The sequence below is a fragment of the Nothobranchius furzeri genome, chromosome 11 (assembly GCF_043380555.1).
Source record: "Nothobranchius furzeri strain GRZ-AD chromosome 11, NfurGRZ-RIMD1, whole genome shotgun sequence".
Taxonomy (NCBI): domain Eukaryota; kingdom Metazoa; phylum Chordata; class Actinopteri; order Cyprinodontiformes; family Nothobranchiidae; genus Nothobranchius; species Nothobranchius furzeri.
Genome location: NC_091751.1, coordinates 37,733,769 through 37,760,497, shown reverse-complemented (window position 1 = coordinate 37,760,497; position 26,729 = coordinate 37,733,769). Strand labels below are relative to the sequence as shown.

The following is a 26,729-nucleotide window of genomic DNA, read 5'->3' as shown; positions in this document are numbered from 1 at the left end:
AAATGATCTGAAAGAATATCCACATAGACTAAATCTGCCCACTAGTTAAAAAGACAGATTTTGAAGTGATGACACTAATCTGATTGACTGACAGAGGCAGGATTTCACCTTTCTGATCTTTCCTTCACCTGTTTTGTCTGCCTTCAGGCGGGAACCAAACGTGTCTTAGACTCAGAAAATGTCAGGATGTGATCTTTAACGCATCATTATTCCATTCAAAACAAAGAACTTTTATACTGATCTCTTTTTGTTAGTTTTCAATCCAGTTGCAGCTGCATATTTCATAAGGTATTATTATACAAGCATGTCTGTAGTTTATGGTTTACTTTATGTATCAGAAGAGTATCACAATACAGACAAACCAATGTTTGGATTCACTTTGGAGGCCCAGCTTCTGCTGCTACTAGACAGCAGACAAACACGGCGAGTCTAGACAAACACCAACAGAGTCCCTCAATAATAACTCCAGATAAAATCTTCCAGCCCATCAGAATCCCACCAACACTTCAATATCGCAGCCATCCTATGGAAAACGTGACACTTAAACCGCAGGCTTACCAACCTCCGCCCTGCTCCCTTTCACCAGTCCACATGTTCAATCAATGCTGAACACATCTCAACCAGAGCGCCATTTATTACCAGACATTATAAGTAATGCTATCCCTCAGGTTTAAACATGGCCATCGACCTTGGGGCCAGTTAATGATAGAAAAATGATATCATTTGCAGCAATGCTCCTTTGTAAGCTGACCCCAAAACCCACACGGGGGTCTCTTCATCTTGACCACGTCGGATATCGATTTCCACTGAGGATAATGACTTTTTATGTCTGTAATATATGAGGAGATATTTGAAGTAGGCTGATCTGTTTGCTCACTGTAGCCCACTTTCATTGGCGTTGTCAGGGGAGTCATATCAGGGCGAGCTAGGAAGTAATATATATTAGAAGGCACTCTATGGACGTTGCTTTGCAGGCTTTAGCCTCTCGTTTTAGAGAAGCAACCCTCCCAGAGTCGTCCTAGTATGTGAAGTTTCAGCATTTACATTTAATCTACGCCAGGGTTTAGCTGTAACATGGAAGTACTTTAGCATACTTGTTTTCTTTGAGTCAAAATGAGATGCTAACTTTAAAAAGTGAAAGCTTGACAACATTTTGATACATTTTTTTAATGATTTGTTTATTTTGTTTAAGCTAAAATTCAACTTTAAACTTTAACTTTTATTTATTTATTTATTTGTATTTCTGTTTTATGTGTAGAAGCTGATCTTTAGAACCATTTAGTCCAACATCTTCAGTCTTTGTGATGATTTTCAGTCCCTTTGACCTGTTTCTTTAATTCAAACATTGACAATTGTAGTTTAAAGATTTAAAATGTGTGTAAATTAAAACTTTATCACACCAGCATAACTGAGTCTGAATGAATATTAGTGAAATAGCAATATCTGGCTAATTTATCTTTATGAGTGAAGGCAATAATCCAGTCAGACAAATGACTTCTGGGACAGAGCATCTGCTTTGTTAAGGTCCTGGGACTCTGACCTTTGACCCCTGGTTATTGGTTGCTTGTAATTTTGATGATCCAGAAAATGAATCCGTGCCACTAAGCAGTTTTCTGCTGACTCAGTGGAGCGATATCTTCTTCCTTGTGGCAGGAGATTGAATAAATTACATTCAGTAGAACAACGAGCAACAATTATCAGTCACGTTGACATGGTAACCACTTTAATCATTACGCTGTGCTGAATATGGAAGGGAAAAAAATAAAGATGACCAAAATTCTAGTTGTTCTAGTAGTTGTTTCTTATCTGAGATCTACATTTCAGCCTTATCCATCCATCTGTTCATCTATCCATCCATTTGTTTGTCTATCCATCCATCCATCCATCTGTTTATCATGAATCCATCTATCTGTTTGTCTATCCATCCCTCCATCCATCCATCCATCCATCCATCCATCCATCCATCCATCCGTTTATCATGAATCCATCAATCTGTTTGTCTACCCATTCATCCTTTCATCTGTTTGTCTATCCATCCATCCATCCATCCATCCATCCATCCATCTGTTTGTCCATCAATCGATCCATCTGTAATGTCCAGCAATGGTCAGTTTTAAGTACAGTTTGACCCTTCCACATCTGGTCAAAATGGAGACACGAGACTGCATGTGTTCCCTTTAATCTGCCTGCCTTCATCCCATCAGCTGGAGTTCAGAGCCTCTCTGCAGCTCTGATCGTATGATAATGTATTGTCAACAATGATGTTCCCTCCTCAAGGTCTCAAGCTTCCCTTATCGTTCTACAGGATTCTTCATGCCTCTGAATAAGTGAACTCTCGCAGCTCGGATTAGTTGCTAAATCAAAGATTTATTCTTAAATTAAATGTGAACTTTTAAAACTTACAAGTTAAATAATCATTACATAAACGTTTGTTTATTGTCACTTATAATAAAGGGTCTCCGAAGGGGTGAGGTAGAACACAGTGTGATTGCGTCTGATGCATTTTGATAAGAATTAACTTCATAGCTTAACGCAAACCAAATTCTTTTAGACTCAGAAACACACCTCCTCAGATACCGGATGCTCTGATCTGGGATGAAGAAATATTTATGTGTCACGTGTTTGACTTAACTTTACTTTGTCCTTGTGTGAGTGTAAAAGGTGATGGCCTTGTCATCTCAACATACTGAAACACATATATAAATCTTTCAATGTAATCATAACATTCATTTCAAACTTCAGTCATTCGATCACAGATTAATGAAAGTATTTCATTTATATTATAATTATTATAAGTGACAATAAAAAAACATTTATGTAATGATTGTTACACGTTTTGAAAGTTCCCATTTAATTTAAGAATTCATTCTTTGATTAAGCAACTAAACCGAGCTGCGAGTGTTCACTTATTCAGAGGCATGAAGAATCCTGTAGGACGATAAGGGAAGCTTGAGCCTTGAAGGAACATCATTGCTGACAATACGTTATCACGTGTTCAGAGCTGCAGAGAGGCTCTGAACTCCAGCTGATGGGATGAAGGCAGGCAGATTTAAGGAAACAGATGCAGTCTTGTGTTTCCATTTTGACCAGATGTTGAAGGGTCAAACTGCACTTAAAACTGACCATTGCTGGACATTACACATCCATCCATCCATCCATCCATCCAACCAACTGTGCTTAGAGACAAAGTTCTGATGAGAATTACAAAGAGAGATCATATCTCTCCTGTCTTAGCTTCCCTACATTGGCTACCTGTTAAATTCAGAATAGATTTTAAGATCATCCTTCTCACATATAAAGCTCTTAACAATCAAGCTCCATCATACATCAGTGATCTGATCGTTCCATATGTTCCTAACCGAGCACTTTGCTCTCAGACTGCAGGTTTACTGGTGGTTCCAAGAATATCCAAAATTAAGATGGGAGGCAGATCTTTTAGTTATCAGGCTTCTCTCCTGTGGAACCAGCTCCCAGCCTTAGTCGGTGAGGCAGACACTTTGTCTACTTTTAAGAATAGGCTTAAAACATTTTTATTTGATAGGGCCTATGGTTAAAATCTGATGTTAGCCTAAATCTGGACAAGTGGGGGAGTACAGGGAGGTGGAGTGTACAGTCGGTAAAGACGACTCTCCCTTGCCCAGCCTCCAACATGCCTCCATCTAAATAGGAAAGGTTATCCAGATTTATCTCTGTCGTTATGCTGCTATAGACTTAGACTGCTGGAGGATACACTGACCACTTTCCACACTCTACAACTTTCTTCTACAATTTGCTCTTTAACTGTATTACTTTCTGCAATTTCAGCTATTAATTTTATTTTCTCTCTAAGTGTTTTTCTCCCCAGAAGAAGCTACAACGATGTTCTGCTGATCTGTGGTGGCCTCATGGAGGGGGCCATCGTCTAGCACACTGCTGCTAACCACTAATACATTCTCTCTCTCCTGATAATAACTTTTTGGTTTCCTTGACTTTTGATGTGCTACTGCTAGTTTACCCGTTTAATTATAGATCCACTAAGATAAATACAATAAAGTTTATCTTTCACCAAATAGAATATTTACTAAGACATCACAATACAACTATAGACAAATTACTTGTGTGTGTGTGTGTGTGTGTGTGTGTGTGTGTGTGTGTGTGTGTGTGTGTGTGTGTGTGTGTGTGTGTGTGTCTGTCTGTCTGTCTGTCTGTCTGTGTGTCTGTGTGTCTGTCTGTCTGTCTGTCTGTCTGCTCTGTCTTCTTGATCCCCAGTGAGTCGTGGAGGATGGCTGCTTATACTGAGCCAGGATTCTCTGGAGGTTTCTTCCTGTTAAAAGGGAGTTTTCCTCTCCACTGTTGCTGCATGCTTGCTTAGTATGAGGATTGCTGTATAGTCACTGACACTCGTCAGTGACTTGATGCAATGTGCTGGGTTCCTTATATAGGAAACATTATTTCTGATTGGCTTAATGAACTGTGAATTGGAATGTTTATTATGTGAAGTGCCTTGAGACGACTCTTGTCGTGATTTGGCGCTATATAAATAAACTTGAATTGAATTGAATTGAACTGAAAGGTACACTGGTTAGTGCAATGTGTTCAGTTCAATTCAGTTTATATAGCGTCAAATCACAAGAGTCGTCTCAAGGCACTTCACAAATTAACATTCCAATACAGAACTTTTCATTAATCCAATCAGTAAAAAGTTTCCTATATAAGGAACCCAGCAGGTCGCATCAAGTCACTGACTAGTGTCAGCGTCTTTACAATAATCCTCATACTAAGCAAGAATGCAGCAACAGTGGAGAGGAAAACTCCCTTTTAACAGGAAGAAACCTCCAGAGGATCCTGGATCAGTATAAACAGCCATCCTCCACGACTCACTGGGGATGGAGAAGACAGAGCAGACACATGCACTTATTGAGAATTGTATTTATTTATTTATTTGCATAGTTAACTTTGCAAAAATTCTCTAATGCTTATATTTAAATTCAATATGTACAACAAACATTGTAGAACTGTTGAATTTGTATTGACATGGACAGTAGGTAACTGCATATAAGCAAAACATGTTCAAATATTAACAAGTACAGAAGTACAAAGAATTCAAAGCAGATTGAACCATATGTACCTATACAATGTGTTTGTTCTCAAGCTCCTTACGTTTCATCTGTCTTCTTGTCTGTGATGCAGAGTGATGCTTTCTTAACCATGTTGTTACATACATCCTAGGCTCAAAATGATTAACAGGAGGCCCGTTTATATTTATCATAATGAGATTACTTACATTAGACAGTAGCAGAGAAGACCTTTAATCAGTACAAACATTGCTCATTAGGCTAAACCACTTTCACATTCAGCTGTGCTACATGGAATAGTTTTCAAGCAAATGATCAGTGGTTTAAGGTTTTCTGGCTCCCTGCTTTGGTTCTCAGTGAAGTCTCTCATGCCACTAACAGCCTGGTTTTCACACAGATTAAATTTCTTACAAAGTCTCTACTTCGGTCTCACCATGTCTGATACTAGGTTTAGATGGCCAACTGCTTTAATCGAGGATGCTCAGATCACGTAGGATTTTCCCTTGACATGAGAGTCGCCTCTCCATATTACTGATCAAGCTTTGCAGAAACTGATTTGCAAATGTCTATTTTAATTTTGGATTTGACTCCAAGGGAACAGACCCAAAGTGTCCTGAAGCCTTTGCTTCACTGGCTTCCACTGACTTTTCTATGGAGAGTCTTTTAAGGACCTCAGAACACGAATAGTGCATTTTAGTAGTTGTTCTGCTTTTAAAAGTGTGATAGACTGTGCTTGGAGCTGCTGGGATAGGTTTGACAGTTCAGAAAGTGCATCATACATCAGTCCTAGGTCAGAAAGAAATTCTATGCTTCGCAAGCGATGTGCTAGTCCCTTATACGTTTGCCTCTCTTTTGCGCTCCTTGTTTGGTCCACAGCAGCATTTTCGAAATGTTTGTTGAGCGCACCATAGGACCTCCACACTGCTTTTACAGTGCCGAAGCTGCTTGCAACCCATCATGTGTTCAAAACTCTGCCAATTTGTTGAACGTGTGAGCTAACTTCTTGTGCAGCTTCCAGAAGTTCTCTGGAGTTTTTACTGGACTGGCTGTACAGATTATGAATCTTGTCCATGAATGCTTTAAAATGATTTACTGATGCGACCTCATCTACTGCATCTGATACAGCAAGCTCTAGTCGATGGTAGGGATGAGTACCGAATTCGGTACTTTTTAAGGTACCGACCGAATTCCATAGTACCGACCGAGCACCAATTCACGTCATTTCAAACGGTGCCTCGTTTCGGTACCCGTCCTTCATAACGAGAACTTACCTAGACAGCTGCGCATGCGCAAGAGCGTTATGTCGTTGCTCGCTGCGAGCCAGTTGTAAACAGAGCAGCAAGGTAGAAAGAACGCACGCTGAAGCTTGGGTCCACTTCACTAAATGTGATGGGTAACTGGGTGATGATGAAACCAGCGACAACAATCTAAGTGAGACATCCTCATCTTAATCTGCTCCGGTAGGTAAATAAAATGTTTAAGATAATGTTAGCTTGATATGTTAGCTTCCGTTTAGCTAATGGTGCGTTCGCTTTCTCCTCGGAACTCCGAATTTCCGACTAGAAGAACATGAACGCGCTCTAAAGTTTGGCTTCACTTTACTAAATGCGACGGGTGATTGGGTGAAGATGAAACCAGTGACAACGATCTAAGTGTGAGGCATCATCGTTTTAATTTGCTCCAGCAGTTAAATATACTGTTTAAGATAACGTTAGCTTGATATGTTAGCTTCCATTGCCACCGTTGTTATCAGCTAATGGTGTGTTCGCTTTCTCCTCGGAAATTCTATCTTCCCAGTAGGAAAAATCAAATGAAAAAAGACTGCAAAAGGAATGAAGATACACAGTAAATTTAGTTCACAGTAAAGATGTTTGCTTCAGTTTAATTATTAGCTTATAAAACTACAAGGACGATGTTAAAATACAAACAGTTGAATGTTAGTTATCGTGATATTTATCAAATATTGTTAAATATTGAGAAAAATATATATTTAATTATAGAAGAGAATTAAAATAATAAACACTCAAAAGCATCGGAAATTGGTACCGTTAAGTACCGGTATCGATTCCTAGGCACCGGGAATTAGTAACGAATCAATTCAAATGTCAAAGGTACCCATCCCTAACATGTGAAGAGGTTAGGATACCTTGCAGTCAGCCTGGTTGCCACGCCTGAGTTCCTGCCCAGCATAACACTAGCTCCATCAGAAACAAATGCAATCCAGTTTTTTTGCAGCCACTCTTCACTGAACCCTGCAGTGTCCAAACAAGTAAGTTAAGTTTTTTCTATACTTTCTGCTGTTTGGCTCTCTAACTCAACCAGCTCCAGGAATAAAAATTCAGGAGTTTCTCCATCAATTGACGCTTTGACACTTACAATCATAGCTGACTTGTGACTGGCAGATGTAGCCTCATCAATGAGAACAGATAGTTTGCTTGAGGAAGACACAATGCTGTTCACAATTTTTGCCTGCATTTCTTTTGCAACATGTTCCACAATTTTAGTGCAACTATACCAGGAGTGTAGACTAGTGCCCAGGTAAACACCATTTCTTTCCTGAAGTTCAATGAGATTGTCATGGTCAGTAAAAGGTCTATTCATCTTTGCAGTATAATATGCTGTCCTGAACACAGCATCCGTTTCGGCCAGCACACTGTCTGATACAGCTCTCACCATGTCTCCAAACAAATCCTGTCCACACTATTGTGTAAGTTCCTGAGCTATTTCATGAGCCGTGAAATTCTCATGCCGTCAAATCTTGTTCCGGAGTGAAGACAGTGCTGTACAGTGCTGTGTCTCTGTTCTCATTGGAGCCTGATGATTGAATCTTAAACGAGGCCCACTCCTCAGAAATGGAGATCCTCTTCTCAGTCAGCACACCAGTTGACTTTGTGGTATTGCAAACAGCACATCCTGCAAGTAAATAAAAATGATCATAAATGTGAAATTTTAAATTCTTCCCAATACCAGTATTACTAGTATCTACTAGTGCACTAATTCTCAACATACATCTACAATTTGAATCATTAACTGCTAAAAATTTTACACTATTAGTAAATAAAATGTGAAAATTAAGTGATCAAACTTTATTTTTATATTCCTATTTTTTTAATGACTCCCACGAGTGACAAAAACTATACTGTTAAATGTATGCCTATCATAACTGATTTTACTAAACTTTTAAAATCTCTGACTTCAAAATACTAAATACAGATGATCAAATATTAATTTATTGAAATCATATAATTTATTAAATATACTCAGAACTACATAGATTCACTCCATGAACTAAATTTCTTATACACAATTGTCTTCTTGCAATGTTTGCTGGTATTTACCTAGCTTTTTTCCCCTCCATTCTAACCAAGGATGTCTGTTTTTAAACTAGCCTGGCTCTCACTCCACACGGCTGGCCAGGAGCTCACATCTAAAAAATAAACAAGGGGTTTTACAACAAAGCACATAATTTTGATGTGAAAAACACATTTTTTTCACATTTAATTTAATGTATAACACATAATTTTTTTTCACATTTAATTTAATGTTTATTAGCTCTGTAAACTTGCACTCATTTAAATTACTCTCAAATAGCTAGGCTGTGCAATGGCATCCAAGTACTGCTTGAGCTAGCTTTAGCAACCTTATACACTAGCCACTTCTACTTACCAGGGGTAACGCTGACATCGGTCACATTATCTGTGTTTTCAGACGTTAAACTGGTGGCACTGGCAGGTTTTTCTACATCTGCCTTTGTGGCTACAGGGGCAGCTGGTTTATAAAAGCATTCAAAACCTGAAAAAATCTGAATAACAAACCAATCACAGAGCTGTCTCCGGGAGAAAAAGAAAGGTGGGACTAGGGCAGCAGGTCATACAGAGCAGTGGGGAGAAGCAGATGAGTGTTTCGCTAGTCCCTAAAAGCAAAAGTAATGAACACACGATGCATACAGAGGGATTTGTCATGTTTCATTGGACACTTTTAAGTGGTTACATGGAAAATCTTAAGCCTCTCTAGTGGTTATACAGCGTATACCAGCGTATCACATAGACTACACCACTGCATCCATCCATCCATCCATCCATCCATCCATCTGTTCATCTCTCCACATATCAACCCATATGTTTGTCTATCCATCCATCCATCCATCCATCCATCTGTTTGTCTATCAATCCATCCATTCATCTGTTTGTCTATCAATCGATCAATCGATCCATCCATCGATCCACCCATCCATCCATCCATCCATCCATCCATCCATCTGTTTGTCTATCAATCCATCCATCTGTTTGTCTATCCATCCATCCATTCATCTGTTTGTCTATCAATCGATCAATCGATCTATCCATCGATCCATCGATCCACCCATCCATCCATCCATCCATCTGTTTGTCTATTGATCGATTCATCCATCCATTTGTTTGTCTATCAATTAATCCATCTGTTTTTCTATCCATCCATCCATCATTTAATTAGGTGGCTTCGTAATATCTGAGCACCATACTTAGCTACAAACTGTTGTGATAAAGTTTATTAGCTCACTCGTTACTTTCTTTTAGCAGCCTTCTGCCAGTGAGCAGTTCCTCAACAAATCCATCCAAAAAAGCTCATTTTGTGTTGTTTTTTAGTCAAACTGTTGTATAAGCAGACGCTGTTTGACAGTAGAACCACGCAAACTGTTATAACAAAAAGAGAAGGATGAATAAAATAATCTATTAGTGTAGTTTCTATATGTTTGAGGTATTCTGGTGCCATGCTTTATTGAGCAGGTGAGCGGGGAAACACCTAAAACATGCAGTGAGTGATATATAAATATTTTCTTCTGATATAGAAAAAGGAAACATTTCAGTAGGTAAACTGTTTGACAACCATTCACAAAAAAACAATTGCCTTATTGAATTACACTGAGTCTTTAGTGGGAGTTAATCTTTAAATTCCTGATGTGAAAACTGTTACAGCAGAGGAGGCGTGGAGCTGGTAACCTCAATGACAATATACCAAATCAATAAATCACAGACTGTTTCATGATTAATTCCATATGTAACAGTACGAAATGACTGTTTTCCACCAAAAGTCATCCCCCCCGACACATAACTAGTCTGCATGAGATATGGCCTCAAGGTCTCATACATTAGTTATAAACTGCTTTCTTTCCAGCTCAAGAGAAGAATACAGAAAATGACTCTCTCCTTTTAATAAATCAAAGAACTCTATTTTTAATAAAGCTAATCAAACAAAGTGTTAGTCAATAATAAGATGTGACCAATCTGTGAAATCAAAATATTAATTATTTTATTATAATCCTATTTAATATAATAAGTAATATGACTTTAAGTGTTTCCACTAGGACTGATCTCACGTAGCGTAAAGACATGACACATTGCTTTACTGATCCAATCAGAATCTGCCAGATCTGACGGAGGCGTGGTTTTGGTGGTGCTTGGTAAATCCGTCATCTTTTCATTCGACCATAAACCAAAACATCCGAAGTATAAAACTATGCCCACGTCATCTTTAACGCCAGTTCAAAGCGTTCTAGAGAAGTTGTCGGAGTGGCCAATCCGTAACTTTCCTCTTCAGCCAAAAGAACCAACAACAAGCTGGATAAAATCTGTTGCTCTTCCAACTGCTGCAACAGTTCCTTTCAGGGCAAAAAATGAACCATCACGACCCAGTTTTGGGTCTCGCTAAATGCCAACAAAGCTGTCGTGACCCGGAAGTATCTCAAAGAATGGTCTGGTCGGCAACCGCTGCTTTTCCTACTGGCTTCGGTTCCAGAGAGGGTCAAGCTGGACCTCGACATTCCTGATCTAACGAGGACTTCCGAAAGGGTACGTAGGCTGACAGAATGGCGTCAAATGTGTTTATGAATCTCCTAACCAAAGCTTAGCGCAAAGACATCACCTTAATTTCCCATCAGAACTAATCGTTTCTTCGGATTTGCTGGTTCTGAGCAACATTCCACACTACACCATTCTCCGTCTCATTCACCTTAGTTACACCATACATTTAGTGTTAAAGTTAGTCTAGTTTAATTTGTTTAGTAATAAATCTTTAAACCTTTAAACTTGACTTTCTCTTCTGTTGTCTCTGTGTGAATACGAAGCTGTTTTCTAATCCCTGCAATAAAAAGTTCCAATCTTCAGGTTAAACAGTACCCACAGATCCATAAGATGGATTTCCTATTTGCTATGGAATCTTATGTCTTATGGCTTATTAAATAACATGTAAATCAACTCATTACACATATAAGGCCTTATAAGGACTTCCTGTAAACTGGACAGCAGAGGAAGTCATGCTGTTTTGCATCCATGAGGTTAAATGGATGTGACCTTTGTAAAGGACAGTGAGAAGGATAAGGCTCATGTCAGAGAAATGAGCTTAGGCAGCATAAGGATAACGACCCTGCATCCTGGCTGAGCAACCTCACTCCAGCAGGAAATAAAACAAGATAAAGTCTTCCTTCATCCTTCTCAGGCTTAATGGATGCATAGGTTTTTTATTTTTATCTTATTTTTTTTGTATTCCAATTTGTTACATCCTTATTGGCATTAACCTTTTGGCTTTGTGCTCCAGCCAAAAGAAAGGGAGGCTGGGAGAAACACGAGACAATAATGAGATTTTGCAGACATCGCTCCGTGTAGAATTTTTGATGATCACATTACATTTATGTCGATAACCAAGACAACCTATTAAGTCGGGCCTTTAAGATGTAGCACTGGATCAAATGGCATGATTGCGTGACGCATTTTTTATGTGCTTTGTAAAAAACAAATGAATAAAATTTAAAAAGTGCAGTTACAAAAACTTGGTGTAAACAGTGAAAAGTTGTTTAAAGGTGTATTTCACTGAAAAGCCATAATTTAATGATTATTTCTGATTCTAACGGCTCACTCTGAGTGTGTCATGCATGCTGAACATGAAAATAGTCTCCTACACCCAGGGACGTCGGACTGGGGGGGGAAAGGGTACCGTTTACCCAGAGCCCACTGCAGGGAGGGGCCCTGAGACAGCTTTGAATAAAAATGTTTTATTGTTGTTGTTTTTTCCCCCCAACTTACTTAATGTCTTAATAAACTTCCCTTTACCTGGATGAAGAGGCTAAGAAACAGAATTTGGCCTTAAAAATAATAACTGAATAATCTCTGAGGCATCTATCACCCCTTAAAAATGTGCAAAGTGGTTAAGTCCACACCAGCGGCCAGGGGCTGCACGGCCGCATGTACAGCTAATGAGACATCGCAGATTCCGACAGCCAGAGCTGGAGACAGGAGAGTCAGTCATGTCTTTTCCCAAGAAAGGGAAATCTGGCTTCCAGAAAAGAAAAGAAGGAGAAGGAGAAAAAGTTAATTGAACAGAAGCAAGTAGAAGGACGGTGAGCAGCAGCAGCAGAACACAGTTTTAGCTGATATTAGCTAGCTCCCAGAAGCTGCATTCATGTTAGGTGTTCAGTGTTAAACGCCTTTAGTTTCACCATCAATATCAAATATAAATTAATTAGTGTTTTCAGTGAAAACACTAATTAATATATATATATATATATGTATATATATATATATATATATATATATATATATATATATATATATATATAAATCAGAATTATTATCGCGGGCGGCCGCCGCCAATTAATTTGCGGACCTCGCAGTAAAAACAGGTTCACTCTGTGTGGATATTTCAGCTCCTCCCCAGTCATGGACCAGGACAAACTTGGTATCGATGGATTCGTGGTAATCTCAGGAATGTGAAGCTGCCACTGTTTTTTGTATAGCATGATGACACTGGTGTTAGAGGATTGTTATTGACTTGGTTAGATATTTTAAGCCTATTTTAAATTTCTTTATATTTGATCTTGAAAACGGACAATCTTATAATTTGGCTGATAATGCAGGGATTATAAAATTTAGAGTACATTACATTCACAGAGAGAACCTGGTTTATTTCATGTCATATGTATTTAATATATCAATATATATCAGCAAAGCTTAACACCATGAACCATGACAGACATGACTGAAGAGCAGATGAAGATATGATGCCAGGCACTGATGAGAAAATATTACAAGGATCTCACAGCTGAATTTGAGAATGAGATGCTACACCTGAGAACAATATATGGTGCCACAGTTCCACACATTCGGTCTCCTCTTGAGCTGCTTAATGCCATACAGGATGCAATTACAGAGCATTTTTGGAGAAGTTTGTATTGGACTGAGGATATTTTGCACACTACCTGTGACTGTTGCTGGGGGTGAACGGGCTTTTAGCAAACTGAAACTGGTGAAAAATTATTTGAGATAAACAATGTCCCAGGATAGACTGAATAGCCTAGCTCTTCTTTCTATTGAAAGCCAAGTAGCCAAAGGATTGGACTTTAAAGATCTCATAAGTGATTTTGCTAACATGAAGACCCGTCAGTGGGCATTTACTGGAAAATAAATTCCAGGAATTTTGTTTGAACACATTGTTGGCAAATAAAAATAATTATATGTGAAGTCTGGGCATTTCACTTTTATTATGCTGGCATTTGTATTTGCTCAATATAGAGGTTAAACTAAGATCATATTTATTATCTTGTCCTATAGCATGACAAAAAATGTGTAAGAGAGATATTAAGTAATTGAGCATGGGGGCCCACCTAGAAGACTTGTACCTAGGGCCCAGAATTTGGTGCTATGCCCCTGCCTACACCTATCTCCTGCATTAACTGCTGATTGAAAACAGATGGTGAAACTCTAGGATTAGAAAATTCTGACAGATCTATGTCACACTGTCACTAACATTCGTGGACTCACCCATCTGGACTCACGACGGGGAAGGCTGTTGTTGGTTTAGCGTCCAGGAAACAGCAGATAACGTCTCTGCTAGTAGAAGCTAACTGTTAGCATTAGCAACTCCACCACACAGCAGAACTCTTCCAGGCTTGTGTTATTTGTGGAGATGAAACATCAACGTTGCAGAGCTAACAGAGTAAGTGGTAGAGTCGTGTTGCTGTTAGCCAATCAGAGGGGAGATGTTTAAATATAAGGAAATAAGTTGTCTGAAGCTCAGCTCTGATCTTACTCGCTTCTAGTTCCTGAAACAAGAACTCCGGAGCTTTTTATCCCCAGAGTACGACTTACAAGGCATTCATTCCTACTAGACCTGCAAATGTATTGATTAATTTCTGTGTCTTGGAAACGATGGGGTGGGTTATTATAGACCCAAGAGAAAAAGCTGTTTTATGAAGGTTTAAACATTATTTTATGAATTATTCTAAATTTAAAACAATGAAAGAACACTTGGTCTCTCTCACCTCCCAGTCCCAACCTGATGAGCAGGTGATCTCTGGCTGCTTTTTACAGACACATACCTGTAACAATTCTGGTCTGTCATGCATTGTTGAGTTAAGTGTTGTTCTGCTCATATTGCTCCCCACTTCTATTTGACAAAAACACTTAGAGTCCGTGTTCACTGTAATTTCCACTCCGCCTGAAGTGGATTTAATGCTGCTGGAAATTAAGAGCACCCAGTGACATCATTATGCTGCTTTTCTGTGTTGCTTCTACCATTAATTTTTTTCTACTATGCACCCATGTGTGAAATCTTGGGAGAAGGATATGTGGATAACCTGCTGCATCTTTGTGGGAAGCCTGCAGATTTTTATAGAGCCGAAGCTTTTAGGCGAGTAAATCTGGCGGCCAACTCTATGACATCATGACGGATGAGTTAATCATATCAGAGATTCCTTAAATGACCCACATGGGTGTTAAAGCCTGCTGGGATTGTTCCTCTGAAGGTGCTGCAGTGGCTCATAGTTAGGGGAGTTTGTTGTTTTTATGGCAACATGTTGGAAAAAACTGCAAACGAGGGAAAGATGCAACATTAATGAAAGCTGAGGGACTCTCACTGAGAAGTTACATTAATTATTGATTAAATATTGGAGTTTTGTAAAAGTGATTGATGTTATCTCTTTAACCTCCACATCATGTAAAAAGCCTCTCCCTGGGCTGCCACCTTACAGTGGTGGAGGGGTTTGTGTCTCAATGATCCTAGGAGCTAAGTTGTCTGAGGCTTTCTGCCTCTCGTAGGGTCACCCATGGCAAACAGGTCCTAGCTGAGGGATCAGACAAAGAGCAGCCAGAAGATCTCTTATGATGAATTATATAAATGGAAACCGTGTTCCCTCGCCCGGATGTGGGTCGCCAGGACCCCCCTCTGGAGCCGGGCCTGGAGGTGGGGCACGCTGGCGAGTGTCTGGTGGCCGGGCTTTCACCCATAGAGCCCGGCCGGGCACAGCCTGAAGAGGAAACGTGGGTCCCCCTTCCCATGGGCTCACCACTCGTGGGAGGGGCCAAATGGGTCAGGTGCAGTGTGTGACGGGTGGTAGTCGAGGGCGGGGACCTTGGCGGTCTGATCCTCGGCTACAGAAGCTGGCTCTTGGCACATGGAATGTCACCTCTCTGGTGGGGAAGGAGCCTGAGTTGGTGTGTGAGGTTGAGAGGTTCTGACTAGATATAGTCGGACTCACCTCAGCGCATGGCTCTTGCTCTGGAACCAGTTTCCTTTAGAGGGGTTGGACTTTCTACCACTCTGGAGTTGCTCCCACTGAGAGGCGCCGAGCAGGAGTGGGCATACTAGTTGCCCCCCATCTTGGTGCCTGTACGTTGGGGTTTACCCCAGTGAATGAGAGGGTAGCCTACTTCCACCTACGTGTGGGGGGACGGGTTTTGACTGTGGTCTGTGCTTATGCACCAAACTACAGTTCAGACTACCCACCCTTTATGGAGACCTTGGAGGGGGTGCTGGAAAGCACTCCTTCCGGTGACTCCCTCATTCTGCTGGGGGACTTTAATGCTCACTTGGGCAACGACAGTGAGACCTGGAGAGGTGTGGATGGAGGAACAGCCCCCCAATCAGATCGAGTGGTGTTTTGTTATTGGACTTCTGTGCCAGTCATGGATTGTCCATAATGAACACCATGTTCAGACATAAAGGTGTCCATATGTGCTCTTGGCACCAGGATACCTTAGGCTGCAGCTCGATGATGGACTTTATTGTTGTTTCATCTGACCTGCGGCCGCATGTCTTGGACACTCGAGTGAAGAAAGGGGTGGAGCTGTCAACTGACCACTACCTGGTGGTGAGTTGGCTCAGATGGTGGGGGAGGATGCTGGTCAGACTAGGCAGGCCCAAACGTATCGCGAGGGTCTGCTGGGAGCGTCTGGCAGAGTCTCCTGTCAGAAGGAGCTTCAATTCCCACCTCCAACAGAACTTCCAAAATGTTCAGGAGGAGGCGGGGGACATTGAGTCTGAATGGACCCTGTTCCGTGCCTCCATTGTTGAGGCGGCCGACCGGAGCTGTGGTCTCAGGATCGTCGGTGCCTGTCGTGTTGGCAACCCCCGAACCCGGAGTATGTGGTACCAGGCCCTCTGATACGGGCTGTTAGGTCCCTGTATGACCGGTGTCAGAGCTTGGTCCGCATTGCCGGCAGTAAGTCGGGCTCGTTCCCAGTGAGAGTTGGACTCCGCCTAGGCTGCCCTTTGTCACCGATTCTGTTCATAACCTTTACGGACAGGATTTCTAGGCACAGCCAAGGTGTGGAGGGCATCCGTTTTGGTGGACTGAGGATCAGGTCTCTGCTTTTTGCAGATAATGTGGTCCTGGTGGCTTCATCAGAACGTGATCTTCAGCTTTCGCTGGAGCGGTTCGCAGCTGAGTGTGAAGCAGCTGGGATGAGAATCAGCTCCTCTAAATCTGAGACCATGGTCTTGATTCGGAAAAGAGTAGAAGGCCTTCTCCGGATCAGGGATGAGGTCCTGCCCCAAGTGGAGGAGTTTAAGTATCTCTGCGTCTTGTTCACGAGTGAGGGAAAACTGGAGCGTGAGATCGATAGGCGGATTGGTGCTGCATCTGCAGTGATGCGGGCATTGTACCAGTCTGTCGTGATGAAGAGAGAGCTGAGTCAGAAGGCGAAGCTCTCGATTTACCAGTCGATCTATGTTCCTGCCCTCACCTATGATCATGAGCTTTGGGTAGTGATCGAAAGAACGAGATCTCAGATACAAGCGGCCGACATGAGTTTTCTCCGAAGAGTGGCTGGCCTCTCCCTTAGAGATAGGGTGAGAAGCTCGGCCATCCGGGAGGGGCTCGGAGTAGATCCGCTGCTCCTCCACATCGAGAGGAGCCAGGTGAGGTGGCTCGGGCATCTGGTCAGGATGCCTCCTAGGTGCCTCCATGGTGAGGTTTCCCGGGCACATCCAACCGGGAGGAGACCTTAAAGTAGACCCAGGACACGTTGGAGGGACTATGTCTCTCACCTGGCCAGGGATCGCCTTGGGATTCCCACGGAGGAGCTGGCCCAAGTGGCTGAGGAGAGGGAAGTCTGGGCCTCTCACCTTAGGCTACTGCCCCCGCGACCCAACTCCGGATTAGCGGATGAAAATGGATGGATGGATGGATCATGTAAAAATGTTTTCTTTTGCATTTTCTTTTTCATCTGGGGCAAAAATTATAGAAACTTATTATTGAAATATCTCTCCGTATTTCTAAGATGTGTTTTATCCTTTTATTTCAGTTGGGTTTAGTTTGTGTTTCCATAAGAAATAAGAGGATAAAACTTTGGATCTGCCACTTAAAGGGTTAATCTGCTGGCCTTAGTTCTCCCACAGATGTCCTTCACCCCTGCCCAGTTTCTTTTTAGCAATATTTCATAAACAACTGGATGGATGTTTATTAAACTCTTGTAAGAATCGGGTGTGAAATGTATTATCTTTTTAAAGATGCCCTTATTCAAAATGAAGATAATCTACATGAGCATGCTCAAACTCACAGATCTGTAGCTAAAGACGTGGGAGTGGTCCGACGAGTGTTTCTGCTCCTCTGATGATTATTTATTTAGTTAATAGAAACAATACAACAGCAAATTACTGAAAGGATTGAAAACAAAGAGCTGAATCTTCCTTGTGGTGTCTTATGTTTGAGCAGAAAAGACTGCAACAACAGAAAAGAAAGCATTGATAATAAAAGAAATCAAACGGGTGTTCTCATGTTCGGTTGTCCAGGCAGACGGAGCTCTTTCATGCTGCTAAAAGACTTGCAAAGCAACCAGCAGGATTAACGAGAGCCATTCCTGCTGATGGGATCATCCTATTGCCATTATATTTCCTGCATTAAAATAAAAATCATAAAATGCAGAGAGCAGATTCATAAAACAGCATCTCCATCAACCCGGAGGACTGTGAGATGTAAAGTGGCCTCCCATCAGCTGCTGCTGACAGCCTGCTGTTGGTCTCCAAACGTATTATTTTATGCAGTCGCCATGAGAGCCATCCAGTCTTAATTGGAAAGTGAATGTATTGCACCGCGTTACGACATATAAGAACCGTGGGGTTATTCTGTGTCAACACAAGAGAACACGAGAGCCTCTTTGGTGTCTGGCAGGTTTGATGTTAAAGGGCAGAAGGAAGATTTAGGCTCAGCTAAGGTTAAAGGTCGGCATCAGGCATGTTGCTTTGATGCCTGGTTAGTGTCAGCACAACTAGCTGCCATTACGTCAGCTTTCAGTAAGCCAGAGGAAGATGTTTGCATTTTTTTCATAATTCTTTTAACAGAAATCAAGAATTCCTGTCATCAACGCAGCCTCATAAAGTCAAAATCACACCAACTTACTGTAACTCCTGTTGATCCCAATGGGACTGATTCCAATTCTCCAACTTTCACTATGAGGCTGAAGTTAAGTTTCTTTTTACATCAAAAAGGCAAAGTTCGACCTGGTGGCCCACATAGCTTTCATCTACGGCAAAACGAAACAAAAACTGATAGCTGTCGTTTGTGAAACAAATGTTGGAGAGACCATTTCTGGCATCCATTCAGTTTCCTTCACTTATCCAAGCTTGAGTCATGGAGGTAATAGATCCAAGATGGAAGGTCTCCAAGGAATCCCTCTCTCCATCTCCTCAGCTTCTGCTGGGGAATACTAAGATGTCTCCATTTTTAATCCCTTTGGATAAATCTGGGTCTCATCTGAGAAACTTTATAATCAAAGAACCCAAACCCTGATCCAAATCTCCTCACCACAGGTGACTGTAGCGTAGGAACGCACACAGACTTCGCCTGTTGGCTGATCTCCTCAATCATCACTGCAAAGTGGAACAGACCAAGTTCCATCTTCTCGGTCTAACACTCGCTTCATCTTCCATCTCTACAACAAGACTCATTTTCTTTGGACGAGGAGTCACTCCTTAATCAGGATGTAGCATTCCACCTTTGTCCGGTTGAGAACCATGGGCTAAGGCTGGGAGAAGCTGACCTTCATGCTGGCTTCTGGAAGCCAGCATGCAATGGGAACGACTTCTTCTAGTTACCAAAAATATGGATGCAGTTCTACAGACCAGGAGGCCCTTTGGAGTGACCCTGGTACTCTATAATCCTGCGACAAGTTGTTTCAATCTGTCAAAGAGTTTAAGCCTTTGCTGCATTCATCTTCATACCTGCAATATATAAAATAAAGCTGTGAATGTAAACCAAATCTTCCATTTTTAACACAAATTCTTGGACCAACTGGGCTAGTGATGCACGGATATGAAATTTTTTGGTCGATACCAATATCCGATATTAACATTTGTCACGTTCTGCCCCTGCCTTCCTGACTGTGTCTCTCTCCTGCCCTGATTAGCCCTTATTGTTCTCACCTGCCCCTCGTTAACCTGCCCATGTGTTCCTGATTTCCCTGTGTATCTATACCTCCCTCCTTGTGCCAGTCTTTGTCAGATCATTGTTGTTTGTCTTGTTGTTCTCGTTGTTCCTGCCGTATCCTGTCATTAAACCCATTTTTACTTTATCCGTGCCTGCATTCCTGCCTCCTGGTCAGCTCCACCACACATGGTCCATCATCTCCACCCTCACAACATGACAACATCATTCTTATGGCTGATAACCGATATTAGCAGATACCGATATACTGAAATTAATGCTTCTAAAATCAGCAGATTTTGTATAGAATGAAAATTATTAAAGCTGAATTTACGTCATTATGTACACACAACACACACATTTACACTTCTGAGATGATTTAATTCACTGTTCACATGACTAAACAATTACACATCACCCCCTCACCCTCTGAAACAGGCAAACAAATGGAGATGAGATGGAAAAAATATCGGTCGTTAATATCGGCTCAGCTGTATTTATCGAATCGATACCGTTATGTAAAGAAATGACATCGGCCGATACCAGTATTGATACCGATATATTGTCCACCCCTAAACTGGGCTCAAAGAGATGGGAGTCATAATTCACCATGTCACAACTAGATTGCATCCAATTATATTTCAGTTTTCCCATTTGTCATCAAACGCACACTTGTACACTCATGTACTCCACTCGCCTCATTGGGAATCTCATTTTTTACCCTCACGGAAGGTGATGAAGTCCGTTCTCAGCTCTGTGTGGTTTACATCCAAGATGAGACAAACAGGTTTGCCTCCAGATGACAGGAAATCACAAGTCAACAAATATTTAATGATTAAATATAGAGTTCTGGATAAATTTGGACCAGATTAGGTTTGTAAAATGAATTTTAAAATCTGAAATATTCTGGTTTCTGAAAAAAAATACATCAAAGCTGAGAAAGTGGACCAGGTGATTGTTTATTTTTGTCACTGAAACTTCCCTAAGTGTTAGTCACAAACGCTCCAGAAGACATGAGGGTGTTTACATGTTTGGTTTCCACTTCCTTATGTGATCATGATGATTTACCTCCATGAAAACGGTTTGATGAAGGGTCTTGATGTTGATTTGTAAATGAGTTTTAGTGAAAAGAACTCACGGCATCGTATTTAGGCTTGGAGATCAGCTGTTTTATACACAACAGGTGGACTAAGCATAACTACTGAATCTGTCCAGGAGCTTGTGAACCACTCACGTAAACAAATGTTTCACATTTACACTCAGCAATGCAAAAGTGCTGCAGAACACACACTATCCAGCAACATCTGCTGTCCAGTGAATCAGGTTCCTATCAGCGGCCGCAGTCCCAGTCACTCCGGCATCCAGGAAGAGTGTTAGGCAGACAAGCCTACACACACACACACACACACACACACACACACACACACACACACACACACACACACACACACCTCCCCGCCAAGCTTAGCCAGAACTGCTGATCTCATCCAGCTAAGCTTCCCTTTCCAGTAATTGTTGAGATAGTGTGTTTCAGCTTCTCTGGTTGACTCTCTCTCTCTCTCTCTCTCTCTCTCTCTCTCTCTCTCTCTCTCTCTCTCTCTCTCTCTCTCTCTCTCTCTCTCTCTCTCTCTCTCTCTCTCTCTCTCTCTCTCTCTCTCTCTCTCTCTCTCTCTCTCTCTCTCTCTCTCTCTCTCTCTCTCTCTCTCTCTCTCTCTCTCTCTCTCTCTCTCTCTGTGTGTGTGCGCGTGTGTGTGTGTGTGAGTATGATCTGCTGATTCCTGACTGCAAGACTGAAAAGATAAACCTCTACAGGAAGATAACAGCAACAACATATTTTGTGATTTGAGATTTCCTGTATTTGAGTCAAACCCTGAGATATAGGTGCTCTTTAAAAAGTGCATGAACGCTCTTGTACAAACCTTCGTAAAATGAGTTACGTGGAACTGAACCCAAGACAAAAAAATTATTCTAAATAAAGAAAGATCAAGACCAGAAAAGTGAAACCTTGAGAGGCTCGACTGTTTGAGTTTACTTACAGTACGTGTCTGTTTTTAGCCAGAGAAGTGTTCTTAGAAACTAAACCATGCTCGGCAGCAGCACCATAAATAGGAAGTGTTTACAGAAGACCCAAAATACTGATGATAAATCTGTTGTAGAAACACATCAGTCTCACCAGAAGAAGAGCAGCAGTGAGGCGGAGTGACTAGTTAATGTGACGGATTTCTCTGTGGTGGTCTGATTTGTGTCAGAGAACCAGAAGAATGTGTTTGTGTTCATGACTCGTTCAACTTCAACTAAAACGTGTTTAAAGTTGGATGATTTTACATGATGCTGTATGGCAGCACTGTGCCTTGCAGCAAGAAGGTTGCAGGTTCAACACCCGGCTGTGGCTTCTCTTCCCATGCATGTGGGTGTCTTGGTTTCCTCCCAACAACTAAAGTCACACGTGGCTAAACATTGGCCAGGTGTGTGAGTGAGTGTATGAATGCTTGTTTGTCTCTATATGTGACCTTGTGATGGCCGTCCTCTGTCCAGGCTTTCATTCCTCTGTTGGCTGCAGGAGACTAGCACCAGCCCCTGTAGCCATGAATGGATGAAGCAATTTAAAAGATGAAGGAATAATGAATTTATTTACATGATTCAACTGTAAAAATGTTCTGTAACTGCTGACTGCCTTAGCCGCTGCTGGGGCTAGATGTCCTGTTTCTGAATCATTTCAGCAACAGAACATCACACCATAGAGACCTCCATCTCCAACTATCATGGCTAGCTGGTCCACAGGAGGGTCCCTCATAGCTAATGGGATGACTGGACTAACTTTGCTTTCAGAGCACCAGGATGAGGTCCCAAAATAAAGTGTTGGCTTGGTCCCCATCTCTTCTGAGTTCAGATTACCCAGACCCTTCAACCAGAACTAAAGGAGACCTAAAACCGACAACGGATCTTCTTGGGACACTCCAACAGATTCAGGATGGATGGAGAACCAAAACCTGTCTCAGTACACGCTACAACAAAGACAGACATCCTGGAAGGTGTCCCCACAACAACTTATGACTCTAGCCAATAGAAAATCTAAACAAAGAAAAAGAATCAAAACCAGACATGTCCCAAGACAGAATCCACTTTAAAGGCAGCATCTGAAGTTCTTACTCTTCAGGCAGCATCACATAAACTATGGATGACACCTCAAAGACTAAACGAGTGTGTGTGCCAAGACGAAGGCATGATGAACGATCTGTAGTCCATGCAAAGACAGAAAACAAGAGCAAAACACGATTCATCTGCCAAAAGTGCCCCAGAAAGGCACAGGTGTTTGACACTAGGAATTAATAAATAATAAATGGGAGAAAGATGGTCAAAGTGTCCAGTAAAAGTCAGATGAACTCAAATCCTTTAACGAAACAGCAAACTAAATGCCTAGCCAAAGAAGCCTTAAGAAATAACTCTTTAGCTATTTTTCATTGTAAACTGGTTTAGCTTTACTGATTCTTGAATAGAGTCACAAAACAACCCAGAGTTCATTCTGGATGAGCAACTGCTTCCACAGCGTTCACATCAGTGGGATACCAGCAGTTAGCCTCCGTGGGCTCCCTTCTCAGGAACAATTCCCCAAAGCCTTGTAGTCTTCTCTGTGGGCCTCAGACGTGTAATTAGATATAAAATACAGCCGCGTGGAGAGCGGGGTGGGCCCGGGCCGCTGCAGCACTGAGGGGAGTCAGCGCCGAAGAGCCTTGAGCTGCCGCTGCACACAGACAATTAGGTCCAAATGAAAAATTGATTTCCACTCATACTGAATGGATGTTAAAACAAAGCACATAATAAATACTATCTGGTGACAGGCGGGAGTGCTAGCCACAGCAAACGAAGGCCCTTGTTAGCCTCGGCAGCGCCAGCGTATCGATCGCCCGCGTTGACAAAGGCGGCTCTAAATGGGCCGAGAAGACGTATAATTCAATAAAGATTTCAAAGAGCTCAAGATTGAACGTGGCAACATGGGCATAAGGGTGCCACCTTTAATATGTCCCCGGTGTTTGGTCTGTTGGTAGACCCCAGATGAGTGATGGAGGAAGCATGGAGCTAGCATGAATCAAAATGTATGAGTTACACGGCAAACCCAGGGACGAAATTTTGATTTCAGAAGTGGGGGGGACACACCAGGCTTGTGCGGATTTGGGGTGGGGGTGTTATGTAAAGACCCTTTGACACGTCACATGCCCATCTCAATAATTTTTCCATCCTCAATATATATATATATATATATATATATATATATATATATATATATATATATATATATATATCAAAGTTAAAAAATGTACAACTCTATTATCATTAATATTTATTATCATTATTGAAGTGCAGTTTTGGCTGTTGACAATGGATAGGCCATTGTATTTATTGTTTTGGGTCTTTTTTTATTGTTTTTGGTGCAACATTTTCTAACAGGGAGTGAGATTCTTTTTTTTATTTAATTTTTGTTTGTTATTTTTATTCATTTAGAAGTTCTGGTTCTGGACATTTCAATGTTAAATGAAGGTTTATTTGTTGCATTTTAAAGGGTGTACTTGCATTATTATGATATATTAACATTATATTAGTGGTTATTTTGGTCTAGATAATGTTGACAATGATATCGTTTATCATCAACAATTTTTTTGGACAAAATATCATCCAGCAAAATTTGTTACTTTCCCAGGCCTAGTCAAAAGTATAAAAAGTATTTATACATAAACGGTCCCTCCTGAGATCTGGCCGTTATTTCATTTGCTGTGTTAGAGGACATGCTGAACTAATGTTTTACACATGATCATCACCCTAACATTTGTCACAATGATCAATTTTATGTCTATCGTATCTTCATTATTTCAACCTCACCTGTGAGCCTCCAGCCTCTGCTCCATCTCCTCCAGGCTCTCGTCCTCCATCTCCTACAGCCTCTCCTGCTGTACCTTCACCGGTCTCTCCTCCTGCATCTCTGTCGGTCACCTGAAAAAAAGATGCATGAACTATAAACAGTGGGAGATTTTGGAATGGAACAAACAGAAATATTTACAGGATGGTTCTAGTATGATTCACAATTATTATTAATATAATGTGTAAATTATTCATTACCAATTTGAGTGTATAAAAACATATTAAATATGTTTTTTCCCTTAAAAGTGTTTAAACAGTTGTTGCATTTCAACACACAAAAAATAAATGGAAAAAATAAGATAAATCTAATGAAAAGTGTACATCTTTGACATTAAGCTTAAAAAAATCTGTTGACGATGATACTGTTCATTTTTCAGAGCTTTTTAATGTGAAAATATGCATTGCAATAGATAAGTTTACAATAAAGTTAAATGATAAAAGTTTTGAAGTTACACTTCTACTACTACTACTACTAGTAATAATAATTATGATGATAATAGTAATAATAAAAACATAATAATTATAATAATACGAATAAATTGTGTCTGAGGAGTCAGTTATGTGGAGGAGATGAGTTTGTAAAAGTTAGTTTTGAGTATGTTTGTGAAGGAGGAGGTGAGTCTGAGCTTAATGCAGGGGTGTCACATGTTCCAACTTACGTTTTGACTTTGAAAGAAGTCTCTTATATCCACTTTTGTTTCTTGACATGCTGCCGCCTGGCTGTGCATAACTACCAAACACTCACAAATGAACACTTATTCAAATGTTGTGTAATGGAAGCTGAGCTGAGCTCTGATATTACACAGCGTCTAGTTGACGATGTGACTCAGTACCGGTGTTCCCTAGCGGCTCCAAACTAGCAAAACAACGTGAGCACGTTCTGTTTACTACTTGGAGTGACAGCAGCAACAGCCAATAATACGTTAGCAAGTATCAGCAGAGCCAATAGATTAGCTTGTGGGTGGGTCTAATAGGAAACCGGTTTCCGTTTCGGTCCTAGTGCTCAACCAAATCCATTTAATGGAGCGTAACATTGTTTTTGGACGGAAAAAAGTGAAGGGGACCGAAACTGCCTTTTGAAAAAGTGGGGGGGACATGTCCCACCCGTCCCCCCCCAAAATTACGTCCCAGGGCAAACCCCACGTGTGCTGCTGATCCCAGGTTTAGACTGGCAGACGGCAGACTCTGTTTAGGTATGAGTGCAGTCCACATGATTATATAAGTGGGCCATTGGGTACCATCAGGCTCCTTTCTGATCAACCTTGAAAACGTCTTAGAGAAGTCCTGGTGTGGTGTCAGTAGGGTTGTCTCCTATGGAGAACCTATGCCTTTTATCATGGAAGTAACAGATCCAGAAGGGGATCCCAGACGCTCTACTCCCCTGCAACATTCTTCCCAGGAAAAAGTGGATAAATGATCCCTCCAAAAAGTTCTGGCTCTGCCCCAGTGTCTTTTCCCAGCAGGGCATTCCAGTAAAATTTCCAACAAGCATCCTGGCCAGATGTCTGAAGTACCTCTGCATATTTTATCCGGAGTGAAGGAGCAACGGCTCCAGTCTGAGCTTGGTAGATGGTTCCTCAATTCAGCAATGTCTTTGTTGCTGAGAAAGAGCAACCCAGTTTTTTTTTCCATACCCCCTGATGAAGATACGAGTGATAGTAGTGGTGATTAATCTACTTCTACACTCCAGGAAGAGACTCCTCCCCAATATGGAGGGCCAATTCCACCATTTGTCATGGTGGTGCCACCACTGTTCGGATTTAGAAAGGGCTTAACCTCATCCTGGAGTAAAAAGATTCATCCTACAGTAAAAGTGAAGTCGTTTGAAATTTTTAGGCACAGCAGTAGCTCAGGAGGTAGATGTTGTCCAGTAATCAAAAGGTTGAAGGTTTGATCCCGGGCTGCTGTTGTGTCCTTGGGCAAGACACTTAACCCACCTTGGTGGTGGTCGGAGAGACCGGTGGCTCTGTCAGCATGCCCCAGGACAGCTGTGGCAACATCGTAGTTCATCCCCACCAGCGTGTGAATGCACAAATGACTGATTGTGTTGTAAAGCGCCTTGGGGGGTTTAGAATCCTAAGGAGGAGCTA

General features: G+C 41.4%; 1 pseudogene; it reads right to left on the bottom strand.

Moving 5' to 3' along the window:
• Positions 1–5,034: 5,034 nt before the first annotated feature.
• Positions 5,035–19,200, bottom strand: LOC139073185 (E3 SUMO-protein ligase KIAA1586-like; annotated as a pseudogene).
• Positions 19,201–26,729: the final 7,529 nt, after the last annotated feature.